Source organism: Cervus canadensis, chromosome 2 (assembly GCF_019320065.1).
Source record: "Cervus canadensis isolate Bull #8, Minnesota chromosome 2, ASM1932006v1, whole genome shotgun sequence".
Lineage (NCBI taxonomy): Eukaryota > Metazoa > Chordata > Mammalia > Artiodactyla > Cervidae > Cervus > Cervus canadensis.
In genome coordinates, this window is record NC_057387.1 from 64,374,511 (window position 1) to 64,399,321 (window position 24,811).

Sequence of the window (24,811 nt, forward strand, 5' to 3'; positions counted from 1 at the left end):
TCATACCAACTAATGGTATTAAGTTATTCCAAAGGTAGATAATGTGTGCACAGAATCCCTCAGTAGGCTCTTGGGAAGAGGGAAACACATGTGAATCTTTGGATATTTTAATCAGGAGCAAGAAAACTCTATTTTTGAGTGCCACCAGCAGGGTTGACATCAGAGAGAGAGAGAGATGAATAAGAAAACGTGAGCAGGAAAAACAGGGAGAGAAAGAAAGGAAAACACCAAGGGGAGAAATTAGAAAAATAGACATCAAGCAGTTGTGAGTGGTGAGGCCATTAGAAATTTCTGCTCCTTGGCACCTGCAAGAAAAATCATCTACCTCCTTCAACATTGTGTCATTAGTAAAATTAGCTATTTGTTAGGAATTTGCAAAAAATGATGGAATCCAGGGGATTATTCACAGCTATAAGGGATCTGTTGTCTGAACTGTGATGGAACCTTATTAAAAGATGAAAATAAGCAGCACAGGGTCTCAGGCAGGAGCAGACACACAGAGTAACAAGATGTCATCTCAGGATCTCAAAATCATTTTCCTGATAATTATACATAAATGGTTTAATCTAGACTCTCATGCATTTATGGAGTAGGAAATGCTACCCACTTGAGTATTCTTGCCTGGAAAATTCCATGGACAGAGGAACCTGATGGGCTACAGTCCACGGGATTCCAAAGAATCAGACACGACTGAGCAATTGAGCATACATGCATGCCCTCATGCACTTAAGTCCTAATTGAAGCCAATTATAAGTAGAGAACCTGACTTCCACACTTTGTCCTACTTTGCTCACACATCCTTTCTTCTCATCAGTGCCTTTATCTCTTCTCATGTGTGGTTGGTTAGTAGGGTGGAGGCAGGAGAGGAGTGGGGAGAGAGAGAGATTTAGGATCTAAATGACTTCATCTTTACTTAAATGAACGTCTTCTAGATGGGCAGTGTGTGAGGAAGTCTTGTTTTGTCTCAACTATCTGAGCTGCAATTGGGAACATATTCACAGAATAACTGCTTAATGTGAAAAAAAAAAAAAAAAATGACAGGAGTTATAGAAAGAGCAAGCACTTGGGTGCCTGGTGATCATGCTTGAAATCCTGGGTCTGTTATCTCTTCTGCGACCTTGCCAGTTTATGAAACCTCTCTTGAGCTCTTGGTTTTGTCATCCGGAAAATGGAGATGGGATTACCTGTCTTGTAGAGCTGTTGCAAAGAATAGATATGATTATTCATATCTATTGGGTGGGTGAAAAGTGTCACCCACCCATCAAACAGTCCTTATCTCCTCTTCATTGCTTTCCACTGCTCGGGACACACCCAGTCCAAAACTCCTTCTTCTTAGTCTCTTTCTATGTGGACACATCTACACATATGAGGAGAAAACCCTTCTTTGCCTCTCTCTCTGTTGCCACCTGCCCTCTTGTCCACGAAATCCTACTGCCGTTCTTTGGCAGATGAAGCTGTGGGATTTCAAGTTGTCTGCTCATTGGACCACAGTATGGACCTGTCAGTTTGGTTATGGGCCACGTAGTATGTAAATAATGACACCTCTTAAAATATTTTTAATCCTTCATCTTGATGGATGCTTTGGTGTTTCACATTTATCCTTTGAGTAAGAAGGAAACTAATAGTTCCTCTAGGTGACAGGATAATTACACATCAAGAGCTATGTTAGCCCCAAGACTGTGCTGAGCTGTGCTGCTAAAGGACAGAATTTTTCAAAATCCCACCCCTTTTCCCAATGATGTTAAGAGAAGATAGGTACATTTTTTAAAATTTTGATTTATTTTATGTTTTGGTGACACCTCGGGGCATGTGGGGTCTTAGTTCCCTGAACAAGGATCGAACCCACACCCTTCCCCACCCCCCCCACTCCCTGCCACGCACATTGGAAGCAAACAGTCTTAACCACTGAACTACCAGGGAAGTTCCTGTAGTTGCACTTTTAATTACACTTAAACACTGAATCATCAGGGAGGTGAAAAGCTGTTGATGACTGAGCCTGTTTCAAAATTGCTCAGAAGTGGAGGCCTAAGAAAATGCTTTGGCCTCAGCACAAGGCTATACAAGGCTGGTTTGATGGTGTCTAGAGATGAACACATGCCTCACATGTCCAGAAAGTCTCACCACTAGAGGAAGAGAGCTGGTTTATAATCTTGGTTCCGTTTCCTTGTTCTTAAATCAGCATTATCCGATCATAGAGAAATGGTCCTGAGCCTCCCACATACTTACTGGGAAGTAGGGTGGCTGTAAAACACCCCACAGAAAGGACCCATCCATGTAAATCTGATGAAGCCATGTAGTGTAATAATGTGCAATAATAAAAGGTAACATTTCTTGAGTACTTACTACATGCCAAGCACTTTACATACATGAATCCTCTCAACAACCTCTGTTTCCCCATTTTACAGATGAATAAACTGATGCACCAAATAATTAAATGACTTCTTCAAAGTTATATAGGGGATGACTTGAAATTGACCCTACACAGCCTAACTCTAAATCTGTGCCAGTAGCCACAATGTTGGATTATCTGGTATAAACCCATGTACACAATAGAAGCCCGATAGAGTCAGGAGATCTGGGCTTAAGTGCTGCCACGCGCTTGCTGTGTGCTCACAGGCAAATCCCATGCACTCTCTGATCTTTTGTTATAGGAATAGTAACACTGCTTTCCCAATCTCAGAGGACAAATAACTCTATGATTTATTAAGAATATACTATGTTCTCGGTATTTTATATACAGTTTAAATATTCCTTTAAAGCACATAAAAGAGAACAATGATCTCCCATTTGTGGATTAAATTTTTCAATAACATGCCCGAGATCTGCTGGATAAAAAGCTATCTGGATGCAAAGCCTACCCTCTTTCTAAGATGTGTAACCTTTTATAATTTAATTTATTTATTTTTGGCCGTGCTGGGTCTTCGTTGCAGGGAGGGCTTTTCTGTAGTTGTGGAGAGCGAGGGCTGCTCTCTAGCTGTGGTGTGCAGTCTTACTTGTGTGGTTTCTCTTGTTGCGGAGCACAGGCTCTAGGGCACACAGGCTTCAGTACTTGTGGCGCATGGGCTCAGTTGTGGTTCCTGGGCCCTAGAGCTCAGCCTCAGGAGTTGTGGGGCATGGGCTTAGTTGCTCCAGCATGTGGGATACTCCTGGACCGGGGATTGAACCCGTGTCTCCTGCACTAGCAGGCAGATTCTTTACCACTGAGTCACCAGGGAAGCCCCTAGGATTTGTCTTGATTCACAAGACTCTGAAACCGAGAGAGGCGCACTAGTTTGTACCCACTCAAAACGGCCCTCTTGACCAGCCCACCTGCTTGTTCTCTGTCCCCCGTCTCACGGCTGCGGCTCCTTCCCCTTGCCTCTTCTTCTGTATCATTCGGTGATTGCTCACTATATGCCAAGAACTGTACAATGTGCTTTCTGTCTTTTAATGTTGAAAATAACTCTATCAAGTAGGATTTCAGGGCTCTTTGTTAGGTTGTTCACTTGCAAACACACACAAGAAGAAGGGAAGGGAAAACAAGAGCAAGAAGTAACATTTGATTAAACACTTACTACGTGCCAGGCAGTGTCCTGAGAATTTTATGTAGGTACTACCATCCTTCCCTTTTTATGGGTGAGATAACTGAGGTACGGGAGATTGATACCAAGCCCACGTCAGGCATTCTGGCTCCAGATCCTATAGTCTCAGCCATGTTTTGTTCTCAAGGTGCCCCCTCAGGGTGCACAATTTAATTCTCATTTGCCGATAAGGAGACTGAAGCTCAGAGACATGGATGTGTGTCACCCATCTATGATGAATCAGAACTGTGATTCAGACCAAGCTTCCCTGATTTTGAAAGACCATCATTTTTGTATCTCACCATGCTGCTTCCCTAACCTGTCCTTCCATCACCGAGCCTGCACTATTTCTAGAGCTTCAGTTCAAAAGGCGTTCTGTGACACTTAAAGCCGCATTTAAATAAATCCTCTGAATGTGACTGTAAGACTTAAATGGTGTTTCTTTGTCTTTGGCACTACTGTCAGCTGGAGGCAAAGAAAGCTGTGGGATGAAGCAACCCAGTGGGTAAGAGACTGAAGTGGGACAGTATGACGTGGGACCCCTGTACCTTCGGTACAAATGGTCCCTCCAGTCCTGTGGTTATGCCTTAAATGAGGCATCATCACCAGTAGGTGTTTGAGACATACTTTCACAGAAGAGATTTTCCTGCTGCTTAGGGAGAGTGGTCTCATCCAGTGACATCTCCAACAAAATACCTTTCTGGATCAGTTATCCACCCCAAAACCTAGGGGTGTAAAACAATGGTTCATTTAGCTCACAGTTCTGTTGGTAATTTGGACAGGACTCAGGACTGTGGTCTTCTGGTCTGGGCAGGGCTTGCCTATTTTCAGTTGGCCCCTTCGAATGTCTGGGGCCTCATCTGGGAGAGCTGGAACCACTGGAGTCCTCCTTCAAAACGTCTCTTATCCTCCAAGTGGCTAGCTCGGGCTTGTTTGCATGGAGATGGAAAAGTCCCTGTCCTGAGAGCAAATCTGCAAGGCCAAGGCTGGACACTTGCACAGTGTCTTTTCTGATATTTTCTGCTCACGAAAACAAGTTATAAAGTCAACTAATATTCATGGGATGAAGAGGTAGACTCCACATCTTCATAGGGGCTTCAAGGGCTGTATGGCCATATTTGTAATCTATCACACTTTCCTTACTCGGTTCCTTCTGTATAGAAATTTCCCAATTCTTCTCTACTCATCAATCACCACAAATATGGTTCATTTCAGGGACTCAATCTTACTTGAAGCCTTTCCAGCTACATAGTCCATTTCTATTCCCTTCTGGCTATGGTAAATAATTTAAATCATAATTATATATTATCTTTTATAGTTCTTTATGTTGAATTATTTTGTTCGAAGTGAATATTGCTAGTTCTGCTTTGTTCTCGCTGGTGTGTGCCTGATAGAACTTTGTTCTTCTCTTTATTTTCAATGTTTCTATGTAATTTTATTTGAGGTATGTCTCTTGTAAATAGCACCTACCAGACTTTTGTTATCCCACCTAATCTCAGGATCTTTTAATGGGGATATTTGATGCATTTGAATTCATTATAATTCTTTTTTATGTTTATCTGGATTGCTTTTCTTTGTTCTCTTTGCTTTTTTCCTCAGGAGTTTTGAAGTCATGCATCTTATCTCTTTCCTTATAGGGGTTAACTTTATATTTTCTTACATGCATTTAATCTCTATACCTCCTAAGTCTATCCAAGATATTTAGCATGCTTTACAACTCCCCTAGCTTCTCCCATGCCTTATGGAAAAAACTTGGGATTTAGTTCTAGAGAGCTATTTGTCCCCATTAATCTTGTATTATCTTTGGAAACCAATACTTTAAATTTATCTTAAGTTTCATGATACACTTATATGCAACATTAAGGAAAACTGACAAATGAAGAGAAAAAATTGTATACATAGTTATACTACTCAAATTTCCAATTCCTATGTTAGGGAAATTAGCTGTTTTAATATATTTTTTCTTTCATGTTTATAATTAATTTTATCAAGGTATGGTTCACAATAAAAATCACCAATTTTAAGTACAATACAATACATTCTTTAGAATATTGAAGTATAGTTGGTTTACAACATTGTATTATTTTCAGGTGTACAACATAGGGATTTAGTATTTTTTCAGGTTATATTCCATTATGAGTTATTACAAGATAATGGCTATAATTTCCTGTGCTATCCAATATATCCTTGTTGCTTATTATTTTGTATCTGTTAATTCCATACCCCTAATTTGCAATGCAATAAGTTTTGACAAGTATAAATAGTTGTCAAGTATAACAAGTATAACCACAACCAAAATCAAGATATAGGCATATCTACCTCAGAGATATTATGGGTTGGTTCCAGACCACCACAATAAAGTGAATGTTACAATAAAGGAAATCACACAAGTTTTTGGTTTCCCCACTAAAATTAAAAGTTATGTTTACACTATTGTTGTTTCTGTTTCTGTCCGACTCTTTGTGACCCCATGGACTTCAGTATGCCAGGCTCCCCTGTCCTCCACAATCTCCCAAAATTTGCTCAAATTCATGTCCATTGAGTCAGTGATGCCATCTAATCATCTCATCCTCTACCACCCTCTTCTCCCCTTGGCTTCAATCTTTCCCAGCATCAGGGTCTTTTCCAATGAGTTGACTCTCCGTATCAGGTGGCTAAAGTATTGGAGCTTTAGCTTCAGCATCAGACCTTACAATAAATATTCAGGGTTAATTTTCTTTAGGATTGACTGGTTTGATCTCCTTGCAGTCCAAGGGACTCTCAAGAGTCTTCTTCAGCACTACAATTTGAAAACACTTATACTATAGTCTATTAAGTACATGATAGCTTTATGTCTAAAAATACAATGAACAGAAAAACAAAAGGCAACAAAACCCAAAACAATGAGTATATATTAATTTAAAGATCCTTTTTTTGCTAAAAAATGCTAACTGTTATCAGAGACTTCAGTGAAATGTAATCTTTTTGAGGGTGGAGGGTCTTCCTTCCATGCTGATGTTTCTTGACTGAACAGGATGGTGATTGCTGAAGGCTAGGTGGTGGTGGCAATCTCTTAAAATAAGACAACAGTGAAGTTTGCTACATTGATTGACAGTCCCTCTGATGAATGATTTCCTTGTAGTATGAAATACTGTTTGGTAGTATTTTGCCCATGGTATAACCTCTCAAAATTGGAGTCTAGTCTCTCAAATCCTGCTGCTGCTTTATCAACTAATTTTGTATTATTCTAAATCCTTTGTTACCATTCAGCAATCTTCAATGTATCTTAACCGGGAGCAGATTTCATCTCAAGAAACTGCCTTTTTCTTCATCCAGAAACTCCAATACTTTGGCCACCTGATGTGAAGAACTGACTCATTGGAAAAGTCCAATGATGCTTGATGCTGGGAAAGATTGAAGGCAGGAGGAGAAGGGGACAGCAGAGGATAAGATGGTTGGATGGCATCACCGACTCAATGGACATGAGTTTGAGTAAACTCCGGGAGTTGGTGATGGACAGTGAGGCCTGGCGTGCTGCAGTCCATGGGGTCACAAAGAGTTGGACACAACTGAGTGACTGAACTGAACTGAACTGAAGAAACATACCCTCATCTGTTAAGATTTTATCATGAAATTGCAGAGATCCAGTTATGTCTTCAGGCTCCACTTCTAATTCCAGTTCTCTTGCTATTTCTACCTTATGTTCAATTAACTCCTCCACCTGAAGTCTTGAACCCTTCCATGTCACCATGAGGGTTGGAATAAACTTCTTCCAAATCCCTGTGAATGTTGGTATTGTGATTTTTTTCCCATGGATCCCAGTGCAATGATGAATTCTTTCCAGAAGGTTTTCAATTTACTTTGCCTAGATCCATCAGAGGACTCCCTGTCCATGACAGCTATAGCTTTACCAAATGCATTTCTCAAATAGCAAGACTTGAAAGTAGAAATTACTCCTTGATCTACGGGCTGTAGAATGTATGTGTTAGCAGACATGTAAGTGGCTCAGATGGTAAAGAATCTGCTTGCAATGCAGGAGACGCAGGTTCTCGGGTCAGGAAGATCCCTTGGAGAAAAGGATGGCTGGCTACTCCAGTATTTTCACCTGGACAATAATTCCATAGGTAGAGGAGCCTGGCAGGCTAGAGTCCATGGGGTCACAAAGAGTCAGGCACAATTGTGTGACTAACACACACACTCAAACAACATTAATATGGTTGTACATCTCTACTGAAGCTCTTGGATGCCCAGGTGCTTTGTCAGTGAGCAGTATTTTGAAAGAATTCTTTTTTTCTGAGCAGTAGTTTTCAGCAATGGACTTAAAATATTCAGTGAACCATGTTGTAAACTAATGTGCTATTATCCAGGCATTGTTTTTCTATTTATAGAGCACAGGCAGAGTAGAGTTAGCATGATTCTTCAGAGACCTAAAATTTGGGGAAATGGTAAATGAGCTTTGGATTTAACTTAAAGTCACTAGCTGTGTTAGCTCCTAACAAGAGAGTCATTTTATCAAAGGCATTTGTCAAAGGCATCTGCTTTCAAAATAAGACTGTTTTGTCAAAAAACAGTTTAAAAAACTGTTGTTTAATGCAGTCAGCTTTATTAATTATTGTATCTAGATCTGGATAACTTACTTTAGCTTCTATATCAGCACTTGCTGCTTCACCTTGCACGTCTATATGATGAAGGTGGCTTCTTAAACCTCATGAACCAAGCTCTGCTAGCTTCAAACCTTTCTTCTTTGGCTTCATCACCCCTCTCAGCTTTAATCGAATTGAAGAGGGTTGGGGCTATGTGCTGTACTAGGCTTTGACTTAAGAAAATGTTATGTCTGGTTTGTTCTTCATCCAGACCAATAAAACTTTCTCCATATCAGCAATAATGCTGTTTCACTTGCTTATCATTTGTTTGTTCATTGGAGAAACACTTTTAATTTCCTTCAAGAACTTTTTCTTTACATTCACATCTTAACTAGCTGTTTGGTGCAAGAGGCCTAGCTTTCAGCCTATCTCAGCTTTCAATATACCTTCCTCACTAACCTTAATCATTTACAGTTTTTGATTTAAAATAAGGGACATGTGATTATTCATTTTACTGCAACACATTGAGGCTGTTGTAAGATTATTAATTGATTTAATTTCCATATTGTTGTGTCTCAGGGAATAAGGAGGCCCAAAGAGAGGGAGACAGATAAGGAAAAGGTCTGTCGGTGGAGCCATCAGAACACACACATGTATTGATAAAGTTCACTGTCTTATACAGGCAGGGTCCATGGAACCCCAAAACAATTAAAATAGTAACACCAATGATCACTGATCACAGATCACCATAACAAACATAGTAATAACGAAAAAGTATGAAATATTGTGAGAATTACCAAAATGTGCTGCAGAGACACAAAGTGAGCAAATGCTTTTAGGAAAATGGTACCAATAGATTTGCTTGGTACAAACAGGATTGCCACAAACCTTCAATTTTTTTCTTTCTAATACATTTAATTTTTTTAATTTTTAAAATGAAGAAATTTTTTTTTAATTTTTAAAAATTTTGTTGAAATATAGTTGATTTACAATGTTGTGTTAGTTTTGAATCAAAAACATAATATCTGCCAAGTGCCATAATGTGAAGTGCAATAAATACAGTAAGCCTGTATAGAATATTTCCATCACCCTAAAAGTTTCCTGTGGAATGCTTTGCAGTCAGTTCTCTCCATTCATCCATCATCTCTCTATGATAGCTTTATCAGAAATGAAGTGACTGGGAATTCCCTGGCAGTCCAGTGGTTAGGACTCTGTGCTTCCACTACAGGGAGCCCAGGTTCATTCCCCAGTTGGGGAACTAAGGTCCTGCAAGCTGGGCAGCACAACCAACCTCCTTCCCATTCAAAACAAACAAACAAACAAAAAACCCACACAGAGACATACGCAAAGAAAACCACATATGCATGGGTCTAATTCAGGACATTCTATTCTGTTCCAATACACTACGTTGACTACTGTAGCTTTATAGTAAGTCTTGCAATCAGATCATATAGATCCTCTAACTTTGAATCTGTCTCCAGAAGTCTCTATTTCTTTAGTTTAATAGTCAACTGGTGATTGGATAGAGATTTCCTTGAACTCTTGGAACCAGTGAAGACTGCAAACTGTGCTGAGGTTGTGTGCCTGTCTGGACCCTCCTTCAGTACTCAGCCAGTAGATTACAAATCTAATGCAGGCTTTATTTCTGCTCTCACAGAGCCTTAAGGTCAGAAGGAGATGAGACCCTGAGGTCCTCTGCTCTCCTGACACACGGCCTAGAGCATGCACCATGGCCTTTGAGATTCCCAGAAATGTGTTGGAGTTTTTCAAAGCCCAGATAGACATCTCATTTTCTAGGTTTTCCTTCCAAGTTTTTTGGTTAGTTTATTGTTTGCTCCAACTGTACCTTAGGCAGCAGCAACTAAAACACTAGCCTGAAAAGATTTTCAATAAATGCCTCATGGGAAGCGGCTTTAGCATTGGACCAGGTGATAAGGACAAAGCCTTTGAGCTTGTCTTCCAGGGAGCCACCAAAATCAGAGTAAATAATTGCAAGTCTCTCAAATGAGGGCCCTTTGTTCCCTCTGGTATGGGGAATAAGTGCTATTATCTTCATGGTTACTGGCTAAGCTGAGAAGCAGGGGATGGGACTAGGGTAAGCTAAAATGCCACAGAGTTCTCTGTTCTTACTGAGACTCAGCTGCTTTTGTTGAGTAAGTGATATCCAGACTGTTGCAAGGCTTTTGCTAATTTTCAGAGTTCTGAAAAAGTTGATTCTGAAAGTTTTTAACAGTTTTTTCATTATCTTTATGGAAAAAAGGAATTTAGATTTCTTGATTCCACCATGTTTGCTGATGTCTTTCCTCTAGTGGACTTTTTTCTTGCTGAAGAGTTGTATTTTCTTTATTCTTTATATGCCTCATAATTTTTTAGTAGAGTTTAGGCACTGTGATATTTTAGAATCTTGAAATTTTAGAATATTTTAGAATATTGGATGCTGGATTTCTTTAAATAATGTTGGGTTTTGTTCTGGGGTGTCGTTAAATTACTTGATATAAGTTTCATTCTTTCAAGATTTATTTTTAAGTTCTGTGAAGGTGGGTCCAGAGCAGTCTTTAATTAAGGGCTAATTAATTAATTACTAATTAACACTCTCCTCTACTCAACGCTTTACATATTTGGTTGGTCTTCTACCCTACCTGGTTTGAACCCAGACCTTTCCCATCCCTGTGGGAGCTCCAGAGATTGTTCCATCTACAATAAGTCCCCTACATACAAAACTTTAAGTTGTCAACTTTCAAAGATGTGAATGTACATCCGATTCCAGCAAGGAACCAGAAGCTATGCCATCAGTGTGAGGCATGAGTGAATTGCAACTTGCCCTCCATCAGCGCCACCATCTCCCACCCTCTCTCCCCGATCCAGTCAATAATCTTTCTTGCCTGTTCACTTGATGCCAGGGTTATGTCAGCTGTTTTACTGTACTACTGTACTTTCCCAAGGTACTGTAAAATTAAACCATTTTCTTTATTATTTGGGTTTGCTTTATGTATTATTTGTGTGAATAGTATTATAAACCTATTACAGTACAGTACTATATAGCTGATTGTGTTAGTTGGGTATCTAGGCTAACTTTGCTGTACTTATGAACAAATTGGACTCATGAATATACTCTGGGAATGGGACTCATTCATATGCAGGTAACTTATGGATTCCCTTCCAGGGCTTCTCTAGATGTGAAAAATTTTTTCTCACGCATGTGCCGATTAAACTCAGATGTAAGGGGACCTCTCTGCAGATCTCCAGAGTTGTGTCTTTTGTGCTGCTTCTTCATCCCAGGTGTTCTGCCCTTCGACATCACTTGTCATTTGACATCTTGGTAATATGACATAGCTCAGCTCTGCAACTGCTGAGATATCTGGCTTCTCCCTCTCTGCACAGAGGCTTGGAAACTTATCCCAAGCAGTAAATCAAGAAAGTGGCAGGACTCAACTTGTTGCCTATTATTCAATGAATGAAAACCAAGGTGTCATCATCTCTTTTAACTGGTTTTCCAGTATTTTAAAATAGGACTTCTCATCCAGTCCCTGATACTCTGTCATGACCAGAAAAAGAAGCAGTCGTTAACACCTAATTAACACAGGTGTAAATAGTTCTTTGTCTTATTGGTCCTTTTATCACCATTTCCTCCTTATATCCCAAGCCTTCCTCCTGCTTAGATTTTGTTTGGTGCTGCAGTAGTATATTCTGGCAGAAGGAATTATTGGGTGGTGTGCATTCTGAACCTTTGTGTGTCTAAAGCTATATTCTTTCATTTGTTGGCTTGGTAAATAAATCTTTGTTCAAAATTGATATAGCTTAAAGACATTTCTCTATTATTTTCCACAATCTAGTGTTTTACATGAGGTTTCGAATACTAATTTGTTGATTGTTCTTTTTTCTCTTTAGAAGCATTTCAAATTTGTTTTTTTTTCTCTTAGAATTCAGAATTGCCTGTGTTCCATGATCCCTGAGTGGGGAAGATCCCCTGGAGGAGGGCATGGCAGCTCACTCCAGTATTCTTGCCTGGAGAATCCCATGGACAGAGGGACCTGGTGGGCTACAGTCCATAGGGTTGCAAAGAGACACAACTAAATTGACTTAGCACTATGAACCAAAAGGTCAATTGCTTTGATAGTAGGGGGATATAGAAGGATATTTTAAAAACTCTGGCAAATGGAGAAAAACTGTGAATAAATGAGGCTTTCCCCTACTAGTTTTTATGAGCTCCTAGTCACCTATGCACTCTCTCTGATGCTTCAGGCCTGCCTTTTATTTCTGTCTTCCTTATTTCTTTGAACTTCCTCATCCAGCCTGCCAGTGACTCTTGCCTGCTTTTGTAGGATATTCTGGGTCCTATAAACAAGCATGTGCTTGTTTAGTTACCAGTCATCTGCTTTATCTAGAAACATAGTCTAAAAGTTTTATTCTCCATATAAAAAATAAAAGCTCAGAGAATTATCTGCTAAAACTTAGAGCTTTTTATAGTTCAGTATACAAATGTTCCGAAATTATATATATCAACTTTGCGGCTAGGTCCAAAAGAAAAATGTTTCAGGTAAAAACTCAAGTTCCAATATCAGAGTGACACATACTTGCTGGTAAATGTTATAGCCTGTGAAAATTAGTTTCAGGTTTATATGTGCACAAAAGAAAGATATTGGAGGTGATAATGTGTTAAAGGGAGCATTGCAATGCTCATTTTCATTTCATGAATTGTTATTAAATTATGTAATGTCATTAAATTGAAGCCAGCCTATGGAAGACCATGCCTGCTGATTAAAAGCAGGAGGAACAGTTTTGCTTTTGTGTGTGTGTTTTTAACCTAATGCATCTGCTTCACAGGATTGAAAAAAAAAAAAAAAGGCTATTCCTTTCCTAGGCATTCAGCAGAGAAGGGGAAAAAGAAATAGGATGTAATCTGGGATAGATGCTTTTGTAAGGATATGGTTTCTGATGCAAGTTTCAATATCATTGTACTATAGCATATTCTGACAGGTTTGATAGGCACTTGGAAGGCTAGAAGAGGTAAGTTACTTTCTCCTGGGCTTTTAACATTGTGTACAATGAAGTACCCGTTTAAATACTTTCGTCAACAACATTGGTCCATGTTTCTCTCTATGGCTACAGAACAAACTGTTTTCAGTGCCAAGTATATAACTTTATGGCTGAAATAGGTTTATGAGGGTTGTCCTTTTTTTTCCCCAGCAAGGCTTGATCGGGTCCCCTGCTGCAGCAGGGAGAAAGAGAACAAACCGCAGGTTCCCTTGCTTGCCTGCTCTGCAAGGAGGGGTGAGCCTGTACCTTGTGGGGTGAGGGTAGGGGTATGTTCAGGGGTCAGGCTGGGGGTTTTGCCCACCCCTTAGGTGGCAGTGTGTGCTGGTGGCATGTACAGCACCCTGCTTTTGCTCCTGGCATCCTGTTTTTGCTCTAGGTGCCTAAAAAATGGTAGCTGGGTTTTTTTTGGTCTCTTTGTAGCTTTTGGATCCAGAATTTGCCTCAACTGTGCATTCAGCCAGTTGTTTTTAATCCCATACTGTTTTTTTTTTTTTTTTTTGTATTTTGTTGCTCTAGGAGAGGTGTGTCCAGATGCAAGCATTGCAGCAGAGTCCCAGATCCCAGCCTGTCTCATTTTCACCCAAGAGACACTACACCTTTATTCTTAAAGGGTAACGGGGCGAAGGTCTCTTCTTTTTGAAACTTCTTCCCGCTGAACAGGGGCCACAGACCCTGACCTACCCTAGAGGTGTAAAAGTACCTCACTGACTGTTTCAAGGACCTGTAAAGACCTGGGCCACCCTCTACTGGAACGGGCTGAATTTATTGAGCCATTGTGAGCTTTACTTCAAGCTGTTGCAGCCTAAAAGATGCAAACTTAACCAAAAGGTTAATCAAACAAGGGCTAAAAAGGAGAACAACAATAGCCATTAAAGGGAAGGAACCAATCCCAGGGTCAGGAAGATCCCCTGGAAAAGGAAATGACAACCCTCTCCAGTATGCTTGCCTGGAAAATTCGATGAACAGAGGAACCTGGTGGGCTATAGTCCATGGGGTTGCAAAGAGTCAGACTTGACTGAGTTACTGAGCACACGAGGAAAGGAACCAGGATCGACTTTGGCCTCCTTAACTGTTGACCAGACAAGGGAAATAACATTGCCCCAGCCAAAATTATGAATGCAAACAAGAGCCAAACAATCGTCAAGAACCACATCAGTCAAGGAAACAAGAGAGGCCCCAAGTACCATAAAGGCTCCAAATAGGAGCCTGCCCACTTTATGACTTTCAGGTCAGTTCAGTTCAATTGCTCAGTTGTATCTGACTCTTTGAGACCCCATCAACTGCAGCACGCCAGGCTTCCTTGTCCATCACCAACTCCTGGAGCCTACTCAAACTCATGTCCATCACGTCAGTGATGCCATCCAATCATCTCATCCTCTGTTATCCCCTTCTCCTCCCACCTTCAATCTTTCCCAGCATCAGGGTCTTTTCCAATGAGTTGGCTTTTCGCATCAGATGGTCTAAGTATTGGCGTTTCAGCTTCAGCCATTAACCCTTCCAGTGAATATTTAGGACTGATTTCCTTTAGGATTGACTGGTTTGATCTCCTTGCAGTCCAAGGGACTCTCAAGAGTCTTCTCTAACACCACAGGTCAAAAGCATCAATTCTTCAGCACCCAGCTTTCTTTATAGTTCAACTCTCACATCCATACATGACTACTGGAAAAACCACAGCTTTGACTAGACGGAACTTTGCTGGCAAAGTAATGTCGCTGCTTTTTAATATGCTATTTAGGTTGGTCATAGCTTTTCTTCCAAGGAGCAAGCGTCTTTTAATTTCATGGCTGCTGTCACCATCTGCAGTGATTTTGGAGCCCCCTAAAATAAAGTCTCTCACTATTTCCATTGTTTCCCCATCTATTTTCCATGAACCTTGTCTGTTAATGATGCCTGTCTTTTGAATAGATATCTCAGTTCTTCCACTGGCTCACAGATGTATTGTTTTTCTGTTGTGACCTGTGAAGTTTCTGGAGGTAAAATTTTAGTCTGGACAAATGCACCCAGCTGGATATCCATTGCCTGCTTCCCTGGTAGCTCAGATAGTAAAGAATCTACCTGCAGTGCAGGAGACTGTGATTTGATCCCTAGATTGGGAAGATCCCCTGGAGAAGGCAATAGCAACCCACTTACCTAGAGAATTCTAAGGACAGACCACGAGGTCACAAAAAGTTGGACACGACTGCACGACTAACAGTTTCTTTCCAGATATCCATTTAAGTTTGACAGCAGTGGGGGTGGTTAAAAGTACTTTATAGGGGCCATTCCTTTTGGCAATGTTTGGTCTTTGGGAGACCTCTCTTTCCAGGTTTTAAGGAGAACTTGGTCCCCGGGATTTATTTATGAAGGAACTGCTCTTTCCTTTAGGGTCTCTGAACCAGTTGCGAGTCCAGCTATATACTCTGGAAGCAGAGACTATGCAAAAAGAGCTTGGAAGAATAAAACAAGAGAATATGGGAGAATACACACTTATGAGTTAACCTTAGAGAAGAGGGTAAAATTGCCTGTGAATTTCTGGTGTAAATTTTAGTGTCTTCTCTCTATGCTCCCCTAGCAGGCATGTGGATTCACTGATGGGGTGTTTTGGGTAAGCCCTGGAATGGCTTGTTGAGTTCACCAGAATGACAGTAGATGGGGCTCCCACTGGAATGAAGGAGCCTAGGGCTGGGCTTACTTAATGCATCACTGTTCTAGCTTCTAATTCTTGTGTTTTGAAATGCACATGACAGAAAATAACAATGACAGGACTTTAATTTCAAACAGCTCCAGCCCATGTTGAAGGACTGGTAGGAAATAACTCTTTTGAAGAGAAATGCTTGATCAAAAAAAAAAAAAAAATTAAACAGGACATGATAAAGGCAGCAGAGATAAGGTAAAGGTCCAAGATTTAGGGAGATATATAAGCATGCTGGGCTTCCCTAGTGACTCAGATGGTAACGAATCTGCTTGCAATGCAGGATACCCAGGTTCAATCCCTGGTGGGGACAATCCCCTGGTATAGGGAATAGCTACCCACTACAATATTCTTGCCTGGAGAATTCTGTGAACAAAGGAGCCTAGTGGGCTACAGTGCATGGGATCCAAAGAGACAGACATGACTGAGCAACTACACACACACACACATACACAAGCAAGCTATCCAGTGTAATAGAAAGTTCATTTGGGAATGAAGATCTTAAAAATATCTTCAAGAAACTACTGAGATATACTTGGGTGAAGTGGGAACCTCGGGCAATACAGATTCCTTACATATTCCTTATATATTTCTGCCTGGTTTCAGCCGGTATGAGTTCCTGTTACAGAAGAAATGGCAATTGGTAGAGAGGGAAAGCCTGCATGACTATCCATTAAATTGTGACAAATTAAAACTTCTATGGCGATCAGTCTAGCTGGTGAAGAAACCTTGGACATGCCAGAGTTCGGGAAGTTTTAATTTTTTAAAAAGAAAGAAAAGCAAAGAGTCAAACATTTCTATCTTGGGGAAAGAATTTCTGATAGCAGCAATGATTAATCCCACAAATGGCAGCTGCTTACATTCAAATTGGCACTTTGGTACATTACCGATGACAATTGTAAACTAGTATGATTCTCTTGAAAGCAATATGGAAACACAAAGCGACAACTGTAGAAAGTCATAGCCCTTAACCCAGAATCTCACCCTGGGGAATGTGTCCTAAGGAGATAATTCTGCAGAAGCAAAACATCTACATGCAAGAAAATATTCATTGTAGCAGCTTTATAATAATAACTACAAAAGTGTCTCTGAGAAACAATATATGTATAAAACAGTTGTGAAATTGTTTAGTAAATTATAGAACATTAAGTCTATGGAATATTATTCAGCCATTAAAATTATAATTATGAATACCTTGAAAAACAAGGAAAAATGTTTCCACTATGACGTTAAGAGAAGAAAGCTGAATTAAAACACAGGATACATTATGACTGCATCTGTTTCAAAATATGTATGTGAGTAGAAAGAAAATGTGCACAATAGAGTTATGTTAGTTTGGTGGACTTAGGGTTGATTTATTTTCTTTTTCAAAATTGGCCTTAAGAAATGATATATTTTAATGAAGTACAGTGGCAATAGACTGATAAAAATAGTAAATAATGGAGTAAACTGGCAAAGATGATATATAAGGCAATGCTGATGCTTGTGGAAATTTTGCTGCTTTAGTTCAGCAGAGGAAAATAACTGTGAGAATGTGTAATGTAATTTACCTTTCATAATAAAAATGTTCAGGCAGATGAAGTGAGTCCAGTGGAGCTGTTCTAAGCCTTGGCATTAAGCATTTGGGTGTCTTTCCACACTCATTAGTTATAGAGATGGAGTGTAAGCAGAACAGACAAAACATTAACTTATCAGAAACAGATTTGCTGACTCCTGATTCCCCATTCCCAGTGACTAGTGCCACTGACCACTCTCACCAAAACTTACCTCCGTGTGTTTAATATATGCAAGTGAATATGTAACATGAATGTATCCTTGTGTGTGTTTGTGTGTCTGTGTGTATGTGTTTGCCTTTACCTTTTAAAAATTATGGATTATTTTATACATACAGGAAAATATAAGAAATGTACAAATGCTATCTACTAAATGAGTATGAAGTGAATCCTTGTATAACCACCATCTAAACTGGAAACTGGAATGTTGCCAGTACCTTGCTGCTAAGTCACTTCAGTCGTGTCCGACTCTGTGCGACCCCATCCCTGGGATTCTCCAGGCAAGAACACTGGAGTAGGTTGCCATTTCCTTCTCCAATGCATAAAAGTGAAAAGTGAAAGTGAAGTCGCTCAGTCAAGTCCGACTCTTCGAGACCCCATGGACTGCAGCCTACCAGGCTCCTTCGTCCATGGGATTTTCCAGGCAAGAGTACTGGAGTGGGGTGCCGTTGCCTTCTCCGTGCCAGTACCTTAGCGGCTCCCAATCACGGCCCCTTCTCTCATGAACCGTTGGTAGCCGGTAGCCGAGGTCAGGAAATACTACCTTGATTTGCCCACGATAACCATTCCCTGATTTTGTTGCTTCTTCTCATAGGTCCCAGGTGCACAGAACTGTGTTAGTCACAACTCTTGGTTCATGGCACATTACTACGATCATTCTGTGCAGAGATGGCTACTTTTATCCTTTTTCATAATCATATGGTAAACCGTGAATTCATCACCTAATTCAACATGTACCTCCTAAGTTGAGAAGTCAACTATCCTGTTCCACTGCCTCTTTCCCAAAGGTACGCAGAGTTCAGACTTTGGTGTTATTCTTTCCTTGCTCTTTTAGAAATAATGTATGTGTCTTCCTTCTCCCCTTCCTCATAATGTTTAATTACGTCTGGTTATTTACGTGGATGGAGTTATACCACACATTCTTCAGGGACTTGATTCTTTCACTAAAATTATATTTATAAGAATCATCCCTGTTAAAGTGCTATCTCTTGTTTGTTATCACCTCTAAGTAATATCTGATTGTATGAACAGAGCAAAATTTATTTATTCAATGTAATGGTGATAGGCGTTTGTGTTTCCAATTTTTAAATTATGAATAGAGCTGCAATAACCAATTTTGAACACGTTTCTGGATGCACACATTCAGGAGTTTCTCTAAGCTATATTCTGGAAATATGCCAAATGTACATTTCACTAGGGTTTACAAATCAATATTCAACTCTCCCGGATGGCTCAGCAGGTAAAGAACCTGCCTGCAATGCAGGAGACACAGGAGACATGGGTTCGATCCCTGGGTCGGAAAGATCCCCTGGAGAAGAAAATGGCAACCCACTCCAGTATTCCTGCCTGGACAACCCCATGGACGGAGCAGCCTGGGGGGCTACATAGGGTCACAAAGAGTCAGACCCAGCTAAGCACACAGGCAGCCAAAGTTGAGGCCAAATGTTAACATCATCCTAGTGAAAGGAATTGTTTCATAAGAATAAAATCTGAAATTTTATGAAAATGTAATTGTTGCAATTTAAATGTTAAAAATTATAGTAATTAAATTTTAGACTTTTGAAATGACACACTATTTCTCAATGCTGTTGATTATCAGCAGTGCTGTCAGTAACTATGATCACCATACTGCACTTTTACAATAGATACTTACTTTGAATTAGAATTAGGGGAGAAACAAGGTATCATTTCACCCATTCTGCCAGGATAGGGTTCTATCTATGAGGAAGATATGGGCATCAGTGATTATTATGCAATCCTCTCTTCCTAGTGTTAGCAGGCTAGCTTCACTAAGATAACTAGGTACAAGACATAACTCCAGTTCAACTCATGAAATTGAAAATTTGGTCTATTGTGATAATGCAATTTTACTGAAGCAAACCAAAGCATTGAGTATTTCTTGGAAGGGATCATATCTATTTTCTGAAGTAGATTTAAGGCTAACACCTTCACTTTTTTAAAATTTCTAATACTTTTACCTTTAATTTTTTTCCTCCACTCAGTCAAATTGAGAAAAAAAAGTTTTTAAATCTTGAATTTAGAAATGAGGCCATGCAACAATGTGGTTAACTTTCAAGATTTAAAAAAAAAAAAATGAAGATGTCCATCTATATCTCAGCTTTTGTTCCATACACAATAATTTCAGATTCTTGTTTAGAGTAGAATGATGGGAGAAACATTTTTCAGCAGGAGTCAGGTAAGAAGTACTTGCATTTCAAGGAACATGAGTGTGGCTGCTTTTCCAGCAGCTTATAGCAAATACGTTATTTCGTGTGTGCTAGCATATGCTGCTTTACTGATGTCGTTCACTACAGTGCATTGTATTAATGTCTTTGTTGCTGTTTCCTTAAACATATACAGGGGATTTTCTAGTGTTTTTTTTTTTTTTTTATTATGAATGGATGTTGAATTTTGTCAAATCTTTTTCCTGCATTTATTGAGACGATCATGTGGTTTTTGTTTTCTCTTTTGTTGATGTTTTTGTTGATTTATTTGTATATATTGAACCATCCTTGTGAACTTGGGATGAATCCCATGTGGTCGTGGTGTATGATCTTTTTATGTATTGCTGGATTTAGTTTGCTAATATTTTGTTGAGAATTTTTACATTTACATTCACCAAAGATATTGGCCTGTAATTTCCTCTTTTTTGGGTAGTATCTTTGTCTGGTTTTGGTATCAGGATGATTGCAGCTTCATAGAATGTCTTTGGGAGTATTCTCTCCTCCTCAGTCTTTTGGAAGAATTTGAGAAGCATCGATGAAATTCCTTGGGTGTTTAGTAGAGTTCACCTGTAGAGTCATGTGGTCCTGGATATTTGATTGTGGGAAGTTTTATGAATTATATATTCTATTTAACTTCTAGTGACAGGTCTATTTAAATTACTTCTTCTCGCTTCAGTTTTGGTGGGCTGTACTTTTCTAGAAAGTTGTCCATTTCCTCTAGGTTGTTGAATTTGTTCGCATGCAGCTGTTCATAGAATTCTCTTATGGTTTTTTGTATTTATACACTATTGGTTGATATTTCTCCTTTTTCATTTCTTATTTTGCTTATTTGCTTATTTAGGTTCTCTCTATTTTGTTCTTGGTGAACCTGACCAGAGGTTTGTCAGTTTTGTTTACCCTTTCAAATAAGCAGCTCTTGGTTTGATTGATTTTTTTCTATTTTTTAATCTCTATTTTATTTCCTCTTTGGTTGTTATTATTTCCTTCCTCCTGCTGAGTATAGGATTTGTTTGTTCTTTTTCTAGTAATTTTATGTGGTAGTTTAGGTCATTTATTTGGGATTTTTCTTGTTTTTTTAAGGAAGGCTTATAATGCTATGAACTTCCTTATAATAACCACTTTTGTTATATCCCATAGATTTGCATGATTGTGTTTTCTTTTTCTTTTGTCTCAAGGTATATTAAAACATTTTTAATAGGAGAATAGTTGATTTACAATGTTGTGTTTATCTCTGCTGTACAACAAAGTGACTCATATATATACACACACACATATACATGTATATATATGTATATTCTTTTTATATTCTTTTCCATTATGGCTTATCACAGGATATTCAGTATAGTTCCCTGTGCTATACATTAGGATCTTATCATTTATCCATTCTAAATGTAATATCTTAAGGTGTTTTTAAATTTCCTTTATAATTTCTTTGTTGACTCATTGATTTTTCAGTAGCAAGTTGTTAAGACTCCATGTAGTTGAATTTTTTTATCTGTGGTTGATTTCTAGCTTCATGACACTGTGGGCAGAGAAGATATTTGAAATAATTTCTATATTCTTAAATTTATTTACATTTGTTTTATACCTTAGTACATGGTCAATCCTAGAGAATGTTCCATGTGAACTTGAAAAGAATGTGTATTCTCATTTTTTTAGATGTAATGTCCTGAAAATATCCTTTAAGTCTACCTGTTCCATTCTGTCATTTAGGATCTTTGCTGCTTTATTGGTTTTCTGTTTAGAAGATCTGTCCATTAATGTGAATGGGGTATTAAAGTCTCCTATTGTTATTGTATTGCCATCATTTTCTCCCTTTATGTCTCTTAGTATTTGTTTAGTGTATTTAGATGCTCCTATTTTAGGTGAATAAATGTTGATGAGTGTAAGACCCTCTTCTTATGTTGATCCTTTCATCATTATGTAGTGTCTTTCTATATGAACTTTGTTTTAAAGTCTATTTTGTCTTATATGAGTATTACTATCCCTACTTTCTTGTCATTTCCTTTTGCATGAAATATCTTTTTCCATCCCCTTACTTTCAATCTCTGTATTAATATGTCCATTGCCTTAAAGTGGGTCTCTTGTAGACAGGATATTGTGAGCTCCTGTTTTTAATCCAGTCTGCCACTTTATGTCTTTTGATTGAAGCATTTAGTCCATTGACCTATAAGGTAATTATTGATAAATACATTTTTATTGCCATTTAAAATTTTGTTTTCCAGTTGATTACTGTGTTTCTTCTATGTCCCTTTCTTTTTGTGGTTTCCATTGTGGACTTCTTTTACTTTATGCTTGTGTTCTCTTCTTTTTGATTTTTGTGAATCTAATGTATGTTTTTGATTTGCGGTTACCCTGTTTTTCAAGTATGTTAAGCCTTTACTGTATCTGTTTGCCTTCAGTTCAGTTCAGTCACTCAGTTGTGTCTGACTCTTTGTGACCCCATGAATCCCAGCACGCCAGGCCTCCCTGTCCATCACCAACTCCTGGAGTTTACTCAAACTCATGTCCATCGAATCAGTGATGCCATCCAGCCATCTGTTGTCCCCTTCTCCTCCTGCCCCCAATCCCTCCCAGCACCAGGGTCTTTTCCAATGAGTCAACTCTTTGCATGAGATGGCCAAAGTATTGGAGTTTCAGCTTCAACATCAGTCCCTCCAATGAACACCCAGGACTGATCTCCTTTAGGATGGAGTGGTAGGATCTTGCAGTCCAAGGGACTCTCAAGAGTCTTCTCCAACACCACAGTTCAAAAGCATCAATTCTTCAGCACTCAGCTTTCTTCACCGTCCAACTCTCACATCCATACATGACCACTGGAAAAACCATAGCTTGACTAGACGGACCTTTGCTTGCCTTAGACATAGTCATATAAGTTCAAACACTTTCTAAAAAAACCCGAATCTATATTTTCTTGCTACTACCTCTATATTTTATGATTTTAATGTTCTATTTTACATCTTCATCCAACATCATTTTTTTTAACAATGATTCTGTAACATTTATGGTAAAGACTGAACACATTACTTTAGAGTGTGAACAATGTTATATGTGTATGATTTCAAAACCACTTTTAGTCCTTGCCATATTGCTTAATTACTAAATGACAATTACATTACACTTATGATGTTTGGTTTTGGGGGGGAAAGTAAGTAATATGATTACCAAAATTCATGTAATGAACTCATATATAACATTATACTCAACAACTACATAAAATACATTTCATTCTATTCAATCACATGGAGAATTTGAACATTTTCTAGTTCACAAAACAAACCTGAACAAATACCTAAATATTGGAATCATATAAATATTGGAATCCAATAATAATATTGGAATCCAATCAAATATTGGAATCTAACCACAATGCAATTAATTTAGGAATTAAATTTTTTTAAATTATATTTGGAATATATATTTTTAAAGTAAACCCATGAATAAGATGGCTCGGATGGTAAAGGATCTGCCTGCAATGCAAGGTACCTGGGTTCAATCCCTGGGTTGGAAAGATCGCTTGGAGGAGGACATGGCAAACCATTTCAGTATTCTTGCCTGGAGGATCCCATGGACAGAGGAGCCTTGCAGGCTATAGTCCATGGTGTCGTAAAGAGTGGGACATAACTGAAATGACTTGGTAGTAGTAGTAGCATGAATAAGAAGTCATATTGGAAATTAAAAAAAAAAAAAGAACCCATTGGAACTGACAAGAATTAAAAGGCCATATATAAAATATTATGGGATTCAACAAAAACTAGAGGTAATTGTGTAGCTATATAATGTAAAACGCTGACACTGAAAGATAGGAAAAGTTAAAAAAAGTTGATAAGCTAATTATCCAAACTGGACTTAGAAAATAACCATGAAATAAACTCAAAGAACAAAAGAAATAAAAACTATAAGTAGCAATTAATTAACACAATTAAAACATAAAATATAGACAATTTTAGAGACAAACTGTTATTTGAAAGAACAAATATAATTGACAAACTGATGAGTGAATTTGGAAAACTCAGCAGTGGCCACAGGACTGGAAAATGTCAGTTTCATTCCAATCCCAAAGAAAGGCAATGCCAAAGAATGCTCAAACTACTGCACAATTACACTCATCTCACACACTAGAAAAGTATTGCTCAAAATTCACCAAGCCAGGCTTCAACAGGACGTGAACCGCGAACTTGCAGATGTTCAAGCTGGATTTAGACAAGGCAGAGGAACCAGAGATCAAATTGCCAACATCCACTGGATCATCAAAAAAGCAAGAGAGTTCCAGAAAAACAACTACTTTCGCTTTATTGACTACATCAAAGCCTTTGACTGTGTGAATCACAACAGACTGTGGAAAGTTCTTAAGGAGATGGGAATACCAGATCACCTTACCTGCCTCCCGAGAAATCTGTATGCAGGTAAAAAAGCAACAGCTAGAACTGGACATGGAACAACAAACTGGCTCCAAATTGGGAAAGGAATATATCAAATATATTAAGGCTATATGTCGTCACCCTGCTTATTTAACTTATATACAGAGTACATCAAAAGAAATGCCTAGCTGAATGAAGCACAAGCTGGAATCAAGATTGTCGGGAGAAGTATTAATAACCTCAGATACCCAGATGACACCACCCTTATGGCAGAAAGAAAAGAAGCACTAAAGAGCCTCTTGATTAAAGTGAAAGAGGAGAGTGAAAAAGCTGGCTTAAAACTCAACTTTCAGAAAACTGAGATCATGGCATCTGGTCCCATCACTTCATGGCAAATGGGGAAACAATGGAAACTGTGACAGACTTTATTTTGGGGGGACTCAAAAATCATGCAGATGGTGTCTGCAGCCATGAAATTAAAAGACACTTGCTCCTTGGAAGAAAAGCTGTGACCAACCTAGATAGCATATTAAAAAGCAGAGACATTACTTTGCCAACAAAGATCTGTCTAGTCAAAGCTATGGTTTTTCCAGTAGTCATGTATGGATGTGAGAGTTGGACTA